Source organism: Pholcus phalangioides, unplaced genomic scaffold, assembly GCF_987345545.1.
Source record: "Pholcus phalangioides strain wild (caught in Gottingen) unplaced genomic scaffold, Ppha-v1.0 ptg000017l_1, whole genome shotgun sequence".
In the NCBI taxonomy this organism is placed as follows: domain Eukaryota; kingdom Metazoa; phylum Arthropoda; class Arachnida; order Araneae; family Pholcidae; genus Pholcus; species Pholcus phalangioides.
In genome coordinates this window covers 59772795-59790223 of record NW_028301610.1, presented here as the reverse complement: position 1 = coordinate 59790223, position 17429 = coordinate 59772795, and the positions used below count along the sequence as shown (strand labels likewise).

Below are 17429 nucleotides of genomic sequence, written 5' to 3'. Positions count from 1 at the left end.
TTAAGAGCATCATGGGCCCCCCGGGCCAAGTGATGTTTTTGAGGCCCTACCTGGAAAATTTTTGAAAATTTCAACCACTTCTCATTTTTATGAGGCCCCTCTCCTTTCGAGGTGCCCGGGTGGGCCCATGCGTTAAGACGGCACTGCATGTTATTAACACTGACACACAACAACTGCATATTTTTTTCTTCTTCCAGTCTCTTGCCTCACATAATCTGCATAGTTACTTATAACGGCAAGCGTTGGCAAAACTCCTCCAGAACCAAATATGCCATGCTTGTTTCCTCAATCGCTGCAGATACTTGATCTCATTTTGTAATGGTATAAACCTGCGGCAAGTGGAGAGGGACTACCTCATTTAAAATATTTTTGCTAATTGTTTCTCACCTAAATATCGCAAGTCAGGTCATTTTGCTGTTGGAAGGGTCTTCGTCGATCCGGAGCAATCGGTAAACATAGCTTTCAAGGCTCTCAACTGACTGTGGTGAAATGACGTCATTCCTGGTGCTGCTGCATAGCGATTCTGTTGATGGGGAAAATCTGGAATGTATGCAAATCGGCAACGCAGTCGAGGGTGATTGGTCACCGCTTCAGTATAAAAGGCAGTGATAGTGTAGCCTCTACACACTTCTAATCTCACTCCACTCATATCCAGCCGTACTTCGCCACTGGTTGGTTAACTCCACCTGGGGAGTTAGGATACTTGGAATGCCTCTGTAAATCCTACATGTTCCTGAACTCTTATTAGGCTGCTTCTCATCATGTAAGACCTGTCGAGGTAAAAGAACAGACGAGTTGACTTCAACATCCAACTCTGAAATGAACTTACTCCCGGTGAATGGAGATGTGAACCAACTACTTGGTGATATTAACTTTTGTCAAAATTCATAAAAATTTTCTGAATCAAATCCTTAAACATTCTATTTGAATTAAATGTAAATTGTTGAAGTTCTAATTCTTGACTCTAGTTGTGTTTGCTCATGATGTTCATTATTTTTGATCCCAGTTGTGACAACATAAACATCACAATTTCCCAACATCTGAAAATGAATAAATATGAGTCATTAAAACAAAAATTGTTCTCAGAATGTGCTGATTCCAAAGCTACATGTAGGGCCGTCTTAAGAGCATGATGGGCCCCCGGTCCAAGTGATTTTTCTGAGGCCCCTTCCTGACAAATTTTCAAAAATTTCAACCAGTTCTAATTTCTCTGAGGCCCAAGTGGGCCCATGCGTTAAGACGGCACTGGCTACGTGCATACGTAAACTTTTGGGGGATTTATAGTTGGGCGATCACAAACCATCATTTCTGCTACAACAAATATGAGAGTTGGCGAGGGACAATATCAACTATGACTTTTTGAAGAACCTATGGCTCCAGTGGTTGCCTATGACCATTTAATCTATCCTTCCCTCCTCCACTGAGGAGTTGATACAGTTTGCCATGCTGGCAGATAAAACCATGAAGTTGCCATAGAGCCACAAGTGACATATTCTCTCTCGACCGATAATGAATCTTCACATGTTGTTGTGTGTGTGCTGCAAGAGAGAGCGAGAGAGATATCTCATAACTGACTTACAAAAACAAGTTTCCAAATCGACAGAGCAGGTTAATCAGCCAAATTTTTTTTATGCTCACGATCTACCTCTCGCGACTGACGGGCATTTTCTAGAGGCTACAATACATTGCAACAGCTACATCAAAACACATTGGAACAGAATGAGGGACATTGTTATTATCATATCCTTTTTGGACATTTAACTCACAAATGCAGAGATCCTTCCACTTTCTCGAATTCGGGAAACGTGTAGCTGCTGCCACCCAGCAGCCAGTGGGTGATAGGTTACCTCTTGCCATAAGTCGCAGGCTACACGTTTATGATAGGACCACAAATCGTCTATATTTGATCGATATCAGCAGTGATATTATGCTTTCCAGTAGGTCACAACTCCCAAAACCGCAATCCAGATCTGTTTGAACTATATGCCTCTAATCAATCCAGAATCAAGACTTATGGTACAGAACTTATTAACTTAGACCGTAGACTCAGGGGGGTTCTTCAAGTGGAACTTTATTGTTGCGCAAGTAGCCATTCCTATAATTGGTGCTGATTTTCTTTGAAATTTCGGGCTCTTGATCAATCTTTAAAAGAAAAGAAAAAAAAATGTCTGGTCGACTCTGTCACCAACCTCAACCAGAGCTGTCTTAAGAGCATCATAGGCCCTCAGGCCAAGTGATTTTTTGGGCCGTGCCTGGGTGGACCCATGCATTAAGATGGCACTGACCTCAGCATCTCTGGCTTATCTCAAGCTTGCTCCTAGCCTACTGTTCGAGTGATTGACAACTCCTCTCGGTATTGTACAATTTTGAAGGAGTTTCCAGAGCTAACTAATCTGAAACCTTTCGTTCTGTCAAACACAGCACCATTTATTATATCCACACCACTGGCCTGCCCATACACAGCCGGCTCAAAAGCTTGAATCTGCAGGTGCTTGATGCAGTTAAAAAAGAATTTGAGTACATTGTAGAGCAGGACATCTGCAAGCCTTTCAAAAGGTCTTGGGCAGGACTGTCATTTCAACCTTTTTTGGGTGGGGGGGGCCAAAGAACAATATATTCAATGTGTGTGTGTATATATATATATCACTTAGATAAGGAACCACACAAAGGTATATGATATCATGGAAAGAATTAAACGTTTGAAATGGAAATATGGGATGGACATTTTGCAAGAAGACAGGACAACAGATGGACCAGAAGTATTCTGGGTTGGTACCCCATGGTGTTAAATGTCTGAGAAGATGCCCTCACACAAGATGGATTGACGCGATCAGGAAAGTGGCTGGAGTCAACTGGATGGCTAAAGCATCAGACAGAGCAGAATGGAAAAATTTAGAGGAGACTTTCATCCGGCAGTGGATTGAAAATAGTGGTTGTTGTTGTTGTTGATGATATATATATATATATATATATATATATATATATATATATATATATATATATATATACACTATTTCTCAAGGGCGTAGCGAGGGGGGACTTGGGGGTCTGGTTCCCCCGAAATGTGAGAAAATGACCGAAAAGAGGGAAAAAGATGGCTAAATCTATTGTTCTATCTCTTTGCCCCCTGAACGAAATTTCTGGCTACGCCCCTGCTATTTCTAGTGCATTTTCTAAAGCCAAGGGGGGGGGGAGCAATCGCCCCGCCCCTAATTTCCAAAAATGACACCTGCTCTTGGGCCTCACCATTATATGTTGCGCCAAAAGCTAATGGTGCAATTCGTCCTGTCGGAGATTATCGATGACCGAATGCTCAAATGATCCCTGACCATTATTCAATACTAGTTATCCTAGCTTACCTGTTGCTGAAGACCATCAAAGATCTGAGTCAATTTCTGGGAATTTCAAATTTTTATCGAAGGTTCTTTCCATATGCTGCTCACAAACAAGCCAGATCAACTGCTTTTCTCAAAGGCTCTAACAAAAATGAAAAACAAAGACATACATTGGACAGCAGATCAACAGGTGTTCTTCATCAACAGAAACTAAGCAGCAGTTGGCTTGAGCAACACTACTCGTCAGAGACTCCGACATGAAGAAAACATTGGAGGGGCTGAAAGTTGCTGGTCGTCCCATATATACATGACTCAAGCATGTATGCAGGAGAGGAAAGGTGTGCATTGCATTGTTTTTCAGAAATTATGAGCCCCCCCCCCCTTCAAAATTTATTGGTGGGGGGGATCAAGTGACCTCAGCTTCCTAGGTTCCAGTGCATATGCTATTGTGCACCGTAATCCATGTGCTCGGATAGCCTTGTGTGTGTTTGCATTGGATTACGCCATTGGGGGTGCAATTCACCAAATCAACAACAACAAACTCGAACCACTTGGTTTTTCTCGAGAAAACTGTGTGATACAGAACAAAAGTACAGCGCCTATGGCCGAGAATTGCTCACTGCATTTGCTGTTAAAAACATTTTCAATTCATACTTGACGGAAGGCAATTTTGCATACTCACTGGCCATTAATGCTTGCCTTCAATCGAAAACAGGACTTCTCCTCGACAGACGCGACAATTTTCATTAATTTCACGATTTACGACTGACATTCGCTACGTAAAAGGTTCTGACAATCAGGTTGCTGATGCTCTCTCCCAAATAAATGCTATCAAACTTTCCTGCCAAATCGATTACAAAGCAATTGCTAAAGCTCAGATGACCAATATAGAATTGCCCGAGTTGCAGACAAAGTCTTATGTGACATTTCCGATATGTAATGTCTTGTATTAGCTATGTCCCATGATTCTTACATCCATTATATAATTCTCAGGCAAACTCAAAGAAAACATTGCTATATGTGTAAAACACATATTTATTCACACATAATTCAACATTATTAATTTACATTACATTCGTTAATTAATTTTTATCATTAACTTAATAGTCATGATCTTGATGTATAAAACATGAAAAGACCTCACCAATTGATGTCGATGGCAATCTTCTCAGGCTAATAGAATCATGACAACTTCTCTGAAGGATCAAATGACGATCGGGGGGGGGGAGGGGGTCAATCCAGTTCGAGCGATGCAAGTCTGTGAATACAACGCACAGATCAGCACGTCGAAGAAACGGTACACAATAACAAAAGAATATTAGTAGATGAAGAATCAGAAGATCATGTTGACAATCTCACACCAGACTGATGATGACGGTCATCACCATTTATATCCAACTCCAAGAGCACCGAGGGAGACTGGTTCGATGACGGGAAGGTGAAAATCATGTCGCTGGCAAATGCCTGACACTTGACCCAAACCACGTCATTGTAATCACATTATTAATCCGAATGTATGTCTATATAACTAGAATGACCATATGTCCGATCCTTTTTGGGACAGTCCCGACTTTTTATTCTTAATTTTTTCATCAAATTAACGAATAAAATTATCTTCCCAACTCAGACATTATATTACGACAAACATGTAAGAATATTCATCTCACATATTTGTCATTTTTTATTTTAATTCACTGCAATTTACAGTGGCTCTCCATTTCCCATGATTGGTGATTTTTCTGTGATTTAGTGTGAACTGGCAACTTAGCTTAGTTTTGGCATTGTTTTTGACGGTAATTGGCAATGTTCCGTATTTTCCAAGGCCAATTTCCCATATTTTTATCAAGCAAATATGTTCAGCCTACTCATAGTTCAAGTAAACCCGTTCATTAAAGAAACTCTCTTCAGAAACATATAAAGAACAGATCTGGATGAAGAATCAGTTTTGAAATTGTAGAAATAGATTTTTTGATTTCTTTTTTGGTTTTTGGTTTGAAATGAAAATTTAACCACTTTACTACCAAGGACGTAATATTGCATCCAAATGTCAGTGGAATAAATTCAAACAAGTCTGTTTTCTTTCCTCTTTCCTCATCATAACTACAGTGACCATACATCCCTTATTTGCCAGGACAGTCTTGTTGTTTTCTGTTTTTCCGGTCATCCTGACTTTGCAAAATGTCCCGGTTTTTCCCGTTTTTAAGCGGAGTTCACTTGAATGTCATTACTTCCATCAAAAACATTGGTACACTCATTAACTATGAGTTTGATGAGTTGACATTATTTTCAGGGATATATACAAAAGTATTTGTGTTTTCTTTGAATATTGCACATATTTGTAATACTTTGAGTGTCTTACTAACATACCAGTTCGAGTTCCGGAAATTGCATTTTAGTTCAATTTTTTCTACTTTTTCTGCTGACGCAAGGGAGGTGCCTATTATGTAGCTCTCTATTAGCTTTATCTTTATCTAAATACCGTAGGGCAGTGGTTCTCAAACTTTTGTCGCACACAGCTCTCTTGCCTAGTTCATGGTTCTTCTGCGGCAAACCATAATAGTTTAGTTGAATCGATTTTTGAGAAACAAAATAATTTGGAATTCTCGAATCACCACAAACAAAATTATTATGAAAATCTCTTCAAACTTTGGAAGGGGGTCCAAAACAGCAATTTGAGCTATTTGGGTTGAATATTTTGTGCCATAATTGGCAATTTTGCCATAATTTGGTGACTGTTTGGCGATGATTGGCAATGTTTTGTATTTGTAAACCAAATTTCCCATATTTTTCTCAAGGAAATATGGTCAGCTAAATCCTAACGAAACTTTGTTGCAGTCCTATGAAAAAAAACAGTAGTTTTTTACCTCTGTCATGTCCTACTATATACATTTAAGAGCGAAATGTGGTCAGGGTTCAAAGGTTACATAGAAAATTCAAAGGTTACATAGAGGAATCACGCTGAGTTGAAACCACAGAAGTTATATTTATGAAATTTGTTCGGTAGTTTTATTTTATGGCGTAAAGACTCATTAAGAAGATTTTCAAAATTCGACCCTTTAGGGAGGGTCATAAGAGGTTTCAAAGGTTAAAATCGGGAAATCACACCGAGCCAAAACCATTGAGGTTGTATTCATAATATTTGGTCAGTCGTTTTATTACATGAGGTAAAGACTCACTAAGAAGGGGGTTTTCAAAATTCGACCCCTTAACCTGTCTTATGTCACTAATCCTCTGAATTTTTTAAACGAAATGAATTTCAGGTTTCTCTGAGAAGAAATAAGCCAAAAAAGGAAGATACGATTACATTAATCCGCTGTAAAAAAGAGGGAAAAGAGATGTCTAGTTATATATTTTTCCAGTGTGGGGATTCAAAACAGGTTTTCATGATGCTATTTGTGTATGTAAAGATAAATACACTGCTGGCCACCGTAAATGCAACACCCTGAAGGAAGCATGCAAATAATATGAAATTTACAACATGCATTAGCGGAGGTAAGATATGCAAATGATTAGAATTTCAGCACAGACGCACATCATGCGCGCCTGTGGCGCCACTTCAAAGCGCTATTTAAGGCTTGGAGATTTCGACGATTTGAAGTACGGCAATTGTGTTTTTTTCAAAAAAACGATCAATTATGCCTCATAGAAAACAGCGATCATCTTTTGATCAAGTATCCGAGTTCGACAGAGGAAGGATAGTGGCCTACCGAGATTGTGGATTATCTTTCAGGGAAATCGGTAGTCGTGTTGGACGAAACCAAACAACTGTAATGCGGATATGTGATCGTTGGATGCAGGAGGGTACGACGGACCGACGTGTTCGATCGCATCCACCTCAGTGCACCACTTCACGTGATGACAGGCGTATTGTGCGTATGGCAGTGACGGATCGCTCAGCCACATCACGAACCATAGCACAGCACATTCTGTCTGTACCGCATCATCCAGTGTCTGCGCGTACCATTCAACGCCGTTTACAGCAGAGTGGTCTGTCCGCAAGACGTCCATTGCTTCGTCTACCCTTGACGCAGAACCACAGACGTCTCCGCCGCCAATGGTGTGATGAAAGAAGGATGTGGACGGCACAATGGAATGAAATTGTCTTTACTGACGAGTCACGCTTCTGTCTGCAACACCACGATGGTCGGATTCGAGTCTGGAGACACCGTGGAGAGAGGATGCTGAACAGCTGCGTTATGCACCGCCACACTGGTCCTGCACCGGGTATTATGGTATGGGGCGGTATTGGATATCACTCTTGCACTCCTCTAGTACGCATTGCCGGTACTTTAAAAAGCCAGCGCTACATCTCCGAGGTGTTGGAGCCAGTTGTCCTTCCTTACCTTCAGGGCTTGCCCACAGCCATATTTCAACAGGATAATGCGCGACCACACGTGGCACGCGTTGTCCAAAGGTTCTTCGTCAATCGCCAGATTGAATTGCTTCCCTGGCCAGCTCGCTCTCCGGATCTTTCGCCGATAGAAATCATGTGGTCCATGGTTGCTCAACGATTGACCCAGATTACATCCCCAGCTGCCACACCAGATCAACTTTGGCAACGCGTGGAAGCTGCTTGGTCTGCTGTACCCCAAGAACACATCCAAAGTCTCTTTGAATCAATGCCGAGGCGTGTGGCAGCGGTGATCTCCAACAATGGCGGCTACTCTGGCTACTGATTTTGGCAGGAACCACACTTCACAGAAGTCTATAAATTTAATCATTTGATGCTTGGTCAACATGTTATCTACAAAATAAATATTGTTGCGATATCTCTTGTCTTTCTTGGTGTTGCAATTTGGGTGGCCAGCAGTGTATATAACAATAAAAGGTTTATAAGATATCACCACAATAGACGATGTATATATGCAGTACACTGAGACTAGAGGATGTCTATGAGTAAATATTTGGTGAATGGAGCTTGAAAGTGGCATGGAACATCAGTATTTTGTATGCACACATAAATCAAAGACAAGAATAATATGCTCTCAGTAGGGACTTCTTTTGAACTTCCAGGCTGCGGTCTCTGGCCTTTATGTGCCACTGGGTGCATGTGTAATTTTTCTCCCTAGTCATTGCAAGTTAATGTCTGTCTTCGTGGGAAGAACGATGCGAGTGATTCGATACTTGGGAGCACGGGACAAAGGAGGGGGCACCACAATAAATCTTCGCCAACTTTTTCAGGCACAACTCTGCCTCTTTTGAGGTAAGGGAAATAAGGTGCTTTGCATCGGTCCAGGGTTGTTAGCGGTTCTATCTATATCTCAGTAGGGACTTGTAATCAAGACCTGATTTTGTTATTTACCTTGAAAGCCTGAATATTTATGTACTATTTATACGATTTTTTTTTTATCGAAAAGTGTAGTTTCATTTTGATCAATTAGTTTTTATAAGAGCTTTCAAATTCTTGCGCTATGCATAGCAACATATATCAGACGTGGGACCTCTTTCGCCGATAAAAATAGTTTTCTCTAGTTTCTTATACAGAAAAACTTCACTCCCCATTTTCGACATTTTTTTTGGACCTGTGGAATAGAATTTTAATGCTTAGTATTTCACTTCGTAATAGAATAAAAGTTCTCAGTGCCAAGGTGGAAGGGGTATTTTAGTGAGAGATCTATCTCATTGTATAATGTAGGCCTCTATTGATTTGGATAATCATTGTTGTAGATGAAGAGCAGCACCAAATTGCTTTGTTGTTAGAAAAAAAGTTTAAAACCTGTCAATGTTCAGGCCCATGTGCTGCTGCAGCTTCAACCCATCTCTGGGAGGGGGGGAGAATCTCTGAATGCCGAACGAAATAATAAATAATATGGCAAATTCAAACATTTACATGATCTGATTTTTTTTTGCAGTCCCCTGATCTTCTAATCAACTGAATTGAACTGAATGAGAGTAGGTAAGTCGAGGAACCATAACATCACGTCAAAACTTAGCAACAGTTATTATCATCACACATAATATTATTAAAGAAAATAACAAATTACATTTGATTTTATATAGGACTTCATATAATTTAGGGCGCGGTAGCCCGGTCGATAAGATGCTCGCCTAAAGTACCAAAGGATGTTTAGAGGTGTTGCGAGTTCGATACCCGGTTCGTCCTTGTCAGAAAACTTTCCTGACACAGGGGTACAAGAAAGAAGAAAAAAAATGGCGACTTGACCGCAGCAAAAAATTGCTACCTCAGGGAGTCCCCCATCGAGGGGTTAGCGCGCCAACCTCTCGACGAGTATTAAAAAAAAGCCTGCCGTTCGGAATCGGCAATAAATTGTAGGTCCCGGTCTAATTAGCCCTCGTGTGCAGAAAATTACCGTGGTGCGACAAAAATGATCAAATGATCATATAATTTATGAGAACAGAAAATATGCATAGGAAAAGTGCATTGGCATATGTTCGCATCTTTTCTCTATGAACTTATTTTAAAGTACATCCCTTCAGACAAAGACGAGGATGATTGAGAGTGAAAAAGAAACATGTTTTCAATCTCTCACACGAGAAGCTATATATATATATATTACTTTGTTAGGTGCACACACATGGTGTAACAATAGCAGCAAAGGAATGGTGTTTCTATTTCTTACACACATTCAACTCCCGACATAATATGTCAGAAACACTGAACAGGTTAAGAGAAACATAGATGAGTTATACTGAGAAAAATATGATTACAGGAGGCGGACTACCCAGACCAGCCGGAATAGTGTATACTTTTCAGAAATTAGTAAACCATCATTAGTAGACTTCAACATCCATGATGTTAGTAGGTTACCGTGAAGAGCATCAGTGCTCAACACTCAATGCAGCACACAATATGAGAACAAGTCATACTATGAACATAGGAAGAATAAATGCGATGCTGAGGCGTCTTGCAGGACTATTTATAGTGGAAGTGAACAGGTTTATTCTTGGACTAATCAACGTATGGCAGGCATTTGTAAATTGCAGTCATTCAGTAAATTTGCATACAGATATGGGGCTTTGATTTATTTTGAACATTACGTTTTGGTGGCATCAGTCCAAACAAGATGAAGGAAGTTGATCAGGCTTTTCCCACATTGTATACATAGTTATTACAGATTGAGATTATGGAACTATTATTTTATGGGATGGAAATCCACAGATACCTCCTCCCATGAGACAAGGTATTTACTAATAATCTTTCATCACATATATATTTTTCAATACAATAAAATAATATACACAAATAAAAATATATATTGTCAAATCCGATGACTTGGCCGGGTCTTCTCCCAAGGAATCATTTAATTGTGAAATGCTAAGGGTTTAGTAGTCGCTTAAATAAACTGAAGAGCCAAAAAAACTGGTACAGGCATGGGTATGCAAATAAAGAGGTATGGAACCAATTAGAGTACGGCGCTGCGGTCGGCAACGCCTATATAACACAACAAGTGTCTGGCATAGTTGTTAGATCGGTTACTGCTGCTACAATCGCAAGTTATCGAGATTTAAGTGAATTTGAACGGGGTGTTATAGTCGGCGCACGAGAGATGGGACATAGCATCTCAGAGGTAGCGATGAAATTTGGATTTGCACGTACGACCATTTCACGAGTGTACCGTGAATATCGGGAATCCGGTAAACAATTAAATCTACGACATCGCTGCGGCCGGAAAAAGATCGTGCAAGAACGGGACCAACGACGACTGACGAGAATCATTAAACGTGACAGACGTGCAAACTGCTGCAGATTTCAATGCTGGGCCATCAACAAGTGTCAGCGTGCGAACCATTCAACGAAACATCATCGATATGGGCTTTCGGAGCTGAAGGCCCACTCGTGTACCCTTGATGACTGCACGACACAAAGCTTTACGCCTCGCCTGGGTCCGACAACACCAACATTGGACTGTTGAGGACTGGAAACACGTTGCCTGACGAGTCTCGGTTCCAATTGCTTCGAGCTGATGGACGTGTACGGGTATGGAGACAATCGCATGAATCCATGGACCCTACATGTCAACAGGGGACTGTTCAAGCTGGTGGAGGCTCTGTGATGGTATGGGGCGTGTGCAGTTGGCGTGATATGGGACCCCTGATATGTCTAGATATGACTCTGACAGGTGACAGGTACATAAGCATCCTGCCTGATCACCTGCACCCATTCATGTCCATTGTGCATTCCGATGGACTTGGACAATTTCAGCAGGACAATGCGACACCCCACACGTCCAGAATTGCTACAAAGTGGGTCCAGGAACACTCTTCTGACTTTAGACACTTCCGCTGGCTACCTAAATCCCCAGACATGAACATTATGGAACATATCTGGGATGCCTTGCAACATGCTGTTCAGAACAGATCTCCACCCCCTCTTACTCCTACAGATTTGTGGGCAGCCTGCAGGATTCACGGTGTCAATTACTTCCAGCACTACTTCAGACATTAGTCGAGTCCATGCCACGTCATGTTGCGGCACTTCTGCGGGCTCGCGGGGGGGGGGGGCCCTACACGATATTAGGCAGGTGTACCAGTTTTTTTGGCTCTTCAGTGTGTGATGATTAATGAACAAATGGGCCCAAAAGAGCGATATGTTACAGATGGAATAGTCAAACCATATATACCAAAGGGCTTTTGACTACAAGTCTTCAAGGTAACTCACAAACTCTTGCATCCAGGAGTGAAAGTGACGCAACAACTCTTCACTGAATACTTCATCTGGCCGTCGGTCAAGAAAGACTGTAAAACATGGGTGACATCATGTGAAACCATTCATTGCACTCCAAGATTCTTTTTTTATCATTCAAGTCACTTAACAGCAAAAGGTACTGACCCAAAGTCAATGTTTCACAACAAGACATTTATTCAATACTCAATTTTTCAAAGTTACAAAATCTTTTAGTATAACACTTTGCTAACATTAATGAAAATTTTAGTATAACATTAAAATAATTAAATATATCACAGAAAACGCATTCACTTATTAGCTATTGCACTTATTTGTTAGAGGGTCCGGAGTTCTGTCACATAGCTGGAACATGTGGACATGAGTTCCTGCATTGTCAACATGTTTTTTTCAATATCCAAACTTCCGATGGGCGTCTTCTGTAAGAGGAGTATTCGAGCCAATAGAGTCCAGTAGATGAGGCTGTCCACTAGCTAGAGAAAGGATAGCATCAGACCTTGTAGAAGTCCAGCCGATGGTACTTGTTGGGTTCGCAACATAGAAGCACCGACAAGATGTACATCACTGGACGTCGTCTCAAAGCTTGCCAACAGATGCTATTGAGAGAAAGGTTAGTGTCAGGTCCCAATGAAGCACGGATGCTGAGAGTTATAGAGACTGGTCAAACCAAGTGGCATAGTAGAGAACATCAACCTGAATAGTGTCGAAGGAACTAGATGTCAAGTCTTTCTGTCATTCACATGGTATGTTTCAGAGTAGCTATATCGTCATTAACATCAGATGATTATTGTTAATTCATCATAAAAACAAAGTCCGGGCCTGCTGAGACACAAGTACAAGTTTTGTTTATTAAAAATTACAGGATATAGTTCCATGCCAAGGGCCAGATGAAATGTACTACATATCAACTGATATGAATACGTTAAAGCACAACTGTGCTACAGCACTGTGAAGAAAGGAATGAAATGCTATCAGTAAAAGCGATCATAACAGCAGACTTGTGCGGTTAGGAATTTCCCCATAAATATGACCGTATTCACGGGGGAAATTCCTAACCACACAAGCCAATCGGTTTCAAGGTCATTTCATTTATATATCATGAATAGAATATCGTGATCTGAAACCGGCAACGCTAAGATTGGCCTTGATCACCATCACCCAGCCAACGCTGCCAATTGGCAATGAAAAATAAAAGGTAAACATTTAAATAACGATGATTTCGGACTTTTATCCTTGGTGTCTATGAGTACATTACACATGCATACCATAGCAATGGATGAAAGTGCAGTGTCATAAAGTCAGCGACTCCGGAACATTCTTTGCTGCAGAACACAAGGTTCAACCTCATACATATCAATACCATCAGACACTTTCACCAAGTCAGGGCAACCGATATGCAATCATGATGATTGACAGATTCTCATGCTAGCCAGAAGTGGTGCTTGTGGCAGATATCTTGGCGGAAACCATTGCAAGATCTTTTTTGTCAAATTGGGTTTCCTTGCTTTGGTGTACCTAGCATAATCACCACAGACAGAGGTCAACATTTCAAGGCACAGTTATTACAAGAACTGTCACAGCTGCTAAGGATACAAAAATTTTGAATGACATCATTTCATCCCCAAGGAAACGGCCTAGTCGAAAACTTCCATCGGTCCTTAAAGGTATATCTGAAGTGCCAACTCACCGACCGATGGGTGGATGTCTTACCAATTGTTCTTCTTGGCTTCTGTTCAACCTATCGACTAGGGCTGAAAAAAATGATCAATTTTTTGATTAAAAATTATCAATTATCTTATTCATAAAAAATTTAAAAAATTATCAATTTTTTTTCCAGTAGTAATACAGATGGTAATGCGAACCAAAAATGTTTGGAAACCACTGGGCTACACTCTATGTACATAATGTGAGTACATCCAGAGATGCCCTCAGGGGTGTGCGACAGATTCGGTCGCTTATTTATCATACAAAGTCTCTGTCCATTTTCCAAGAAAATTTCCACAGCATCTCTTCTCTTATCATTTTTTTTCTCTGAAAGAAGTTGAAAGGTGTTCTTTAACATCTGAGAAACGAGAAATTTGTGGGAAAAAAAAGCAATGCCGCCATTGTTTTCCTTTGTGCTAATCAAAAGCAATGCCGCCATGTGCTAATCAATTGTTAGGGCTATAGTCGCACAGATTTACAGGCTTAGTGTTGCTGAGGGTATCGTCCCAAGGGATTGGAAACTTGCTAATGTTGTTTTGATATTCAAAAAGGGTAGTAGAGAAGCTGTGTCGAATTGTCGTCCAGTGCGTTTGACGAGCTCCCTCTCAAAAATTTTGGAAATTATCAAAAGGCAGTTGGCAAAGTGAATAGACGAGAATAATGTATTGTCAGGTAATTAGCATGGGTTCGAGAAGGGGAAGTCGTGTGACTAACCTCTTTTGCTTCTATGATCACGTGACGAAGGCTTTGGGTAAGAGCAAAAATTTACATGTTGTTTACCTTGATTTCCAGAAGGCATTCGATCAGGTCCAACATGGTAAACTCTTAAAGCGTTTTTATTCAATATTGGGAATGAGGGCAACTTGCTGGGGTGGATAGAATCGTGATTAAGAGCGGGGTCACAACGTGTTATGGTGAACGGTTAATTCTCTTGTTGAACAGGCACCACAAGTGTAGTTGCTCAAGTAAGTGTCTTTGGCTCCATACTTTTTCACTTTTTATCAATAAACTTGATCAGGGTATAAATGGGGTTGCTAGCAAATTCTCAGAGGACGTGATGGTAATGGCGGCAATCGGGAATCAAAGCGATAGGGAGTTGCTTCAGACCAACTTAAACAGGATTGCAGCATAAGCAAATGAATGGAGCATGACATTTATCGTTGACATGGTTGCTCATTTGGGTTTGAATAACCCATGGTTCTCTTATGTGTTGAATGGTATCACTATCCCGGATGCAACAAGGGTCACAGATTTAGGTGTTCTGAACATTGTTTAGTGGTAGTCAAAAAATCGAATAGAATGCTTGGTCTCATTTTCAAAAAGGTCTCTTCGCGTTCTCCTAAAGTCATTCTTCCGCTTTTTCGAGGCTTAGTTCGTCCTGGACTGGAGTATGCGGTAAGGTTTTGGAGACCATACCTACAGAGGGACATAGACTTGATTGAAGGGGTGCAGAGAAGAGCTACGCGTGTCCTTATTGGCACACAGGGCTTGAGTTATGAAGAGAGACTTCATTTTTTGAATATGTTTATATTGAATGAACGCAGGTGTTGGGGAGATATGATCGAAGTGTTAAAAATTTTCACGCGATGAATAGGATGGACCATGAATTATTGATACACCATCAATCGACTGCTTTTACAAGGGGACACCAGTATCAATTGGTAAGGGACAATTCTAGGTTATGGTGTCGCAGGGAATTTTTCTCTAATAGGGTTGTTAATAAATGGAGTAGTTTACCCCTGGCGGTAGTAAATTCTAACACAATTGACACGTTTAAAAAGAAATATGATAAACATGTTGTGTTAAATCGAGAAGCTATCCATACTTACAATAAGACAACCATAAGTGTCCTTTATGGACATTGTATAATATTTATCATGTATATATATTGTTTGTAATTGCATTTTTAATTGGATTGCTGTTTTTTGAAATATATAACATCTATATTTGTTATGGGTATCTTCTTCTCAGCCACCTCGTTGGGCATTTTTCCTGTTGTGGCATTCTATTTGTTTACATGAGATTGGCATTGGAGGCAGCTTGCTGAATTGGATAGAATCGGGGTGACGAGATAGGTCACAATGGGTTATAGTGAATTCTCTGATTAGACAGTCGTTAAAAGTGGAGTTCCTCAACAAAGTATCCTTGGCGAATTCACAGATGACGTGAAGCTAAGGGGGAGGGGGAGGTAGTCGGTAGTAAGTAGTAATCAAAGCAATAGGGAGTTGCTCCAGAGCAACTTAAACTGGATTGGAGCCACAGGCATTGAATCCTAGAGGCTGAGGCTATTTGAGGCCCTCTTGTTCCCCTGTAAATTCTGTAAGGGGTCTGAGCCCCTCCCGTAATTAATGGATATACTATGCAATGCACCTTCCATCTCCTGTAATATGGGATAACCAGCAACTTTCCGCCCCTCCAATGTTTTCAATGGAAGAAAAATTTTTAATACACTGTCAATCAACTGCTTTGATAAGTGGACACCAGTATCGATTGGTAAAGGACAATTCTAGGTCGTGGTGTTGCAGGGTATTTTTCTCTAATATGGTTGTGAATAAATGGAATAGCTTGCTTCCGGGCGTCCACCTATCAAATTCCTCTTACCACCTATTTATTCATGATTCAACTCAGGGTCACAACTGGGGGGGGGGGGGGAGCAGGCGGGTCTCATGCCCCGGGCACTGGACCAGAGAGGGTGTAAATTTTATTCTCAAACCTCTCCTTCAACATTACAAGGGGGCACCAAAATGCGCACTTTCCCCAGGTGGCCAAACATTTAGTTGTGGCCCTGACGCAACTCCACATCATCATGATTTAATTGACAGTGGTAGTGATGTTTGTGTTTTGCCTTACAACTCCAGTATGTCATTTGTGGCACCATCATTTTTAACATTATATTCTGCCAACAACAGCCTTATCAAAACTTTTGGCACCAAGAGTTGTGGTGGTTGAGTGGTCATAGTGATGGACTCGCATTGTGATGTCCTAGGTTCAAACCCCACCGGCATCTTAGTGGTGGTCAGCTGAAGTTAGTTTTCTGTGGTTCCCAATTTTGAGGCGCAAATGTAATCCAATCGCTCCGTGGAAAAGTCTCATCACAGAAAGCAACAATCTTACAAATGGTACAAATATTCAAGCATTACACTTCACTTCTGAAATATAAATGGCAGCACTGAAAAATCAGACAACACTAGATACAGACTCAGACTATTAGGCACGCACACTTACACTATCAGCACATCTCACTAGGTAGTAAATTGCCCATGGCGATAGAGCTGAGTTGTGCTCCGTTTGAAAGAAAGAAAAGGAAAGTCACCTGCCTCCACCAGAATTAAACCTGGGTCCTCTTTGAGTCTGGGTAAGCAATACACATGGGCGGAGATAAGGGGGGGGGGCAAGTCAATCTCCGCCTATGGCAATACACCAGAGACACAACTGCACGTCCCTTATAAACATGTGTTAGTGGATGCCCTGAGTGGAGACACTGCAGCCAGTGCCGCCTTAATGCATGGGCCGACCCAGGGCCTCAAGAGAAGAGGGGCCTCAGAAAGATAAGTAGTAGTTGAATTTTTCAAGAATTAGCCAGGTAGAGCTTCAGAAAAAATCACTTGGCCCGGCGCCCATGATGCTCTTGACACGGCCCTAACTGCAGCCTTCCTTTACATCAGCAAATGCACACCAGATGGCGATAGTAGAGAAATATGTTATTCTACAACACATCAAACAATTTTTGTTTTTCCATGTTTCAT

The 17429-nt window shown here is 41.0% G+C and overlaps 1 protein-coding gene across 6 annotated transcripts in view; it reads left to right on the top strand.

Annotated features, from left to right (window-relative positions):
* The window catches only part of LOC149074195 (mitogen-activated protein kinase-binding protein 1-like), a 413671-nt gene that overhangs the window by 355064 nt on the left and 41178 nt on the right, over window positions 1-17429 (top strand). The gene's annotated exons all lie outside the window — the stretch shown is intronic.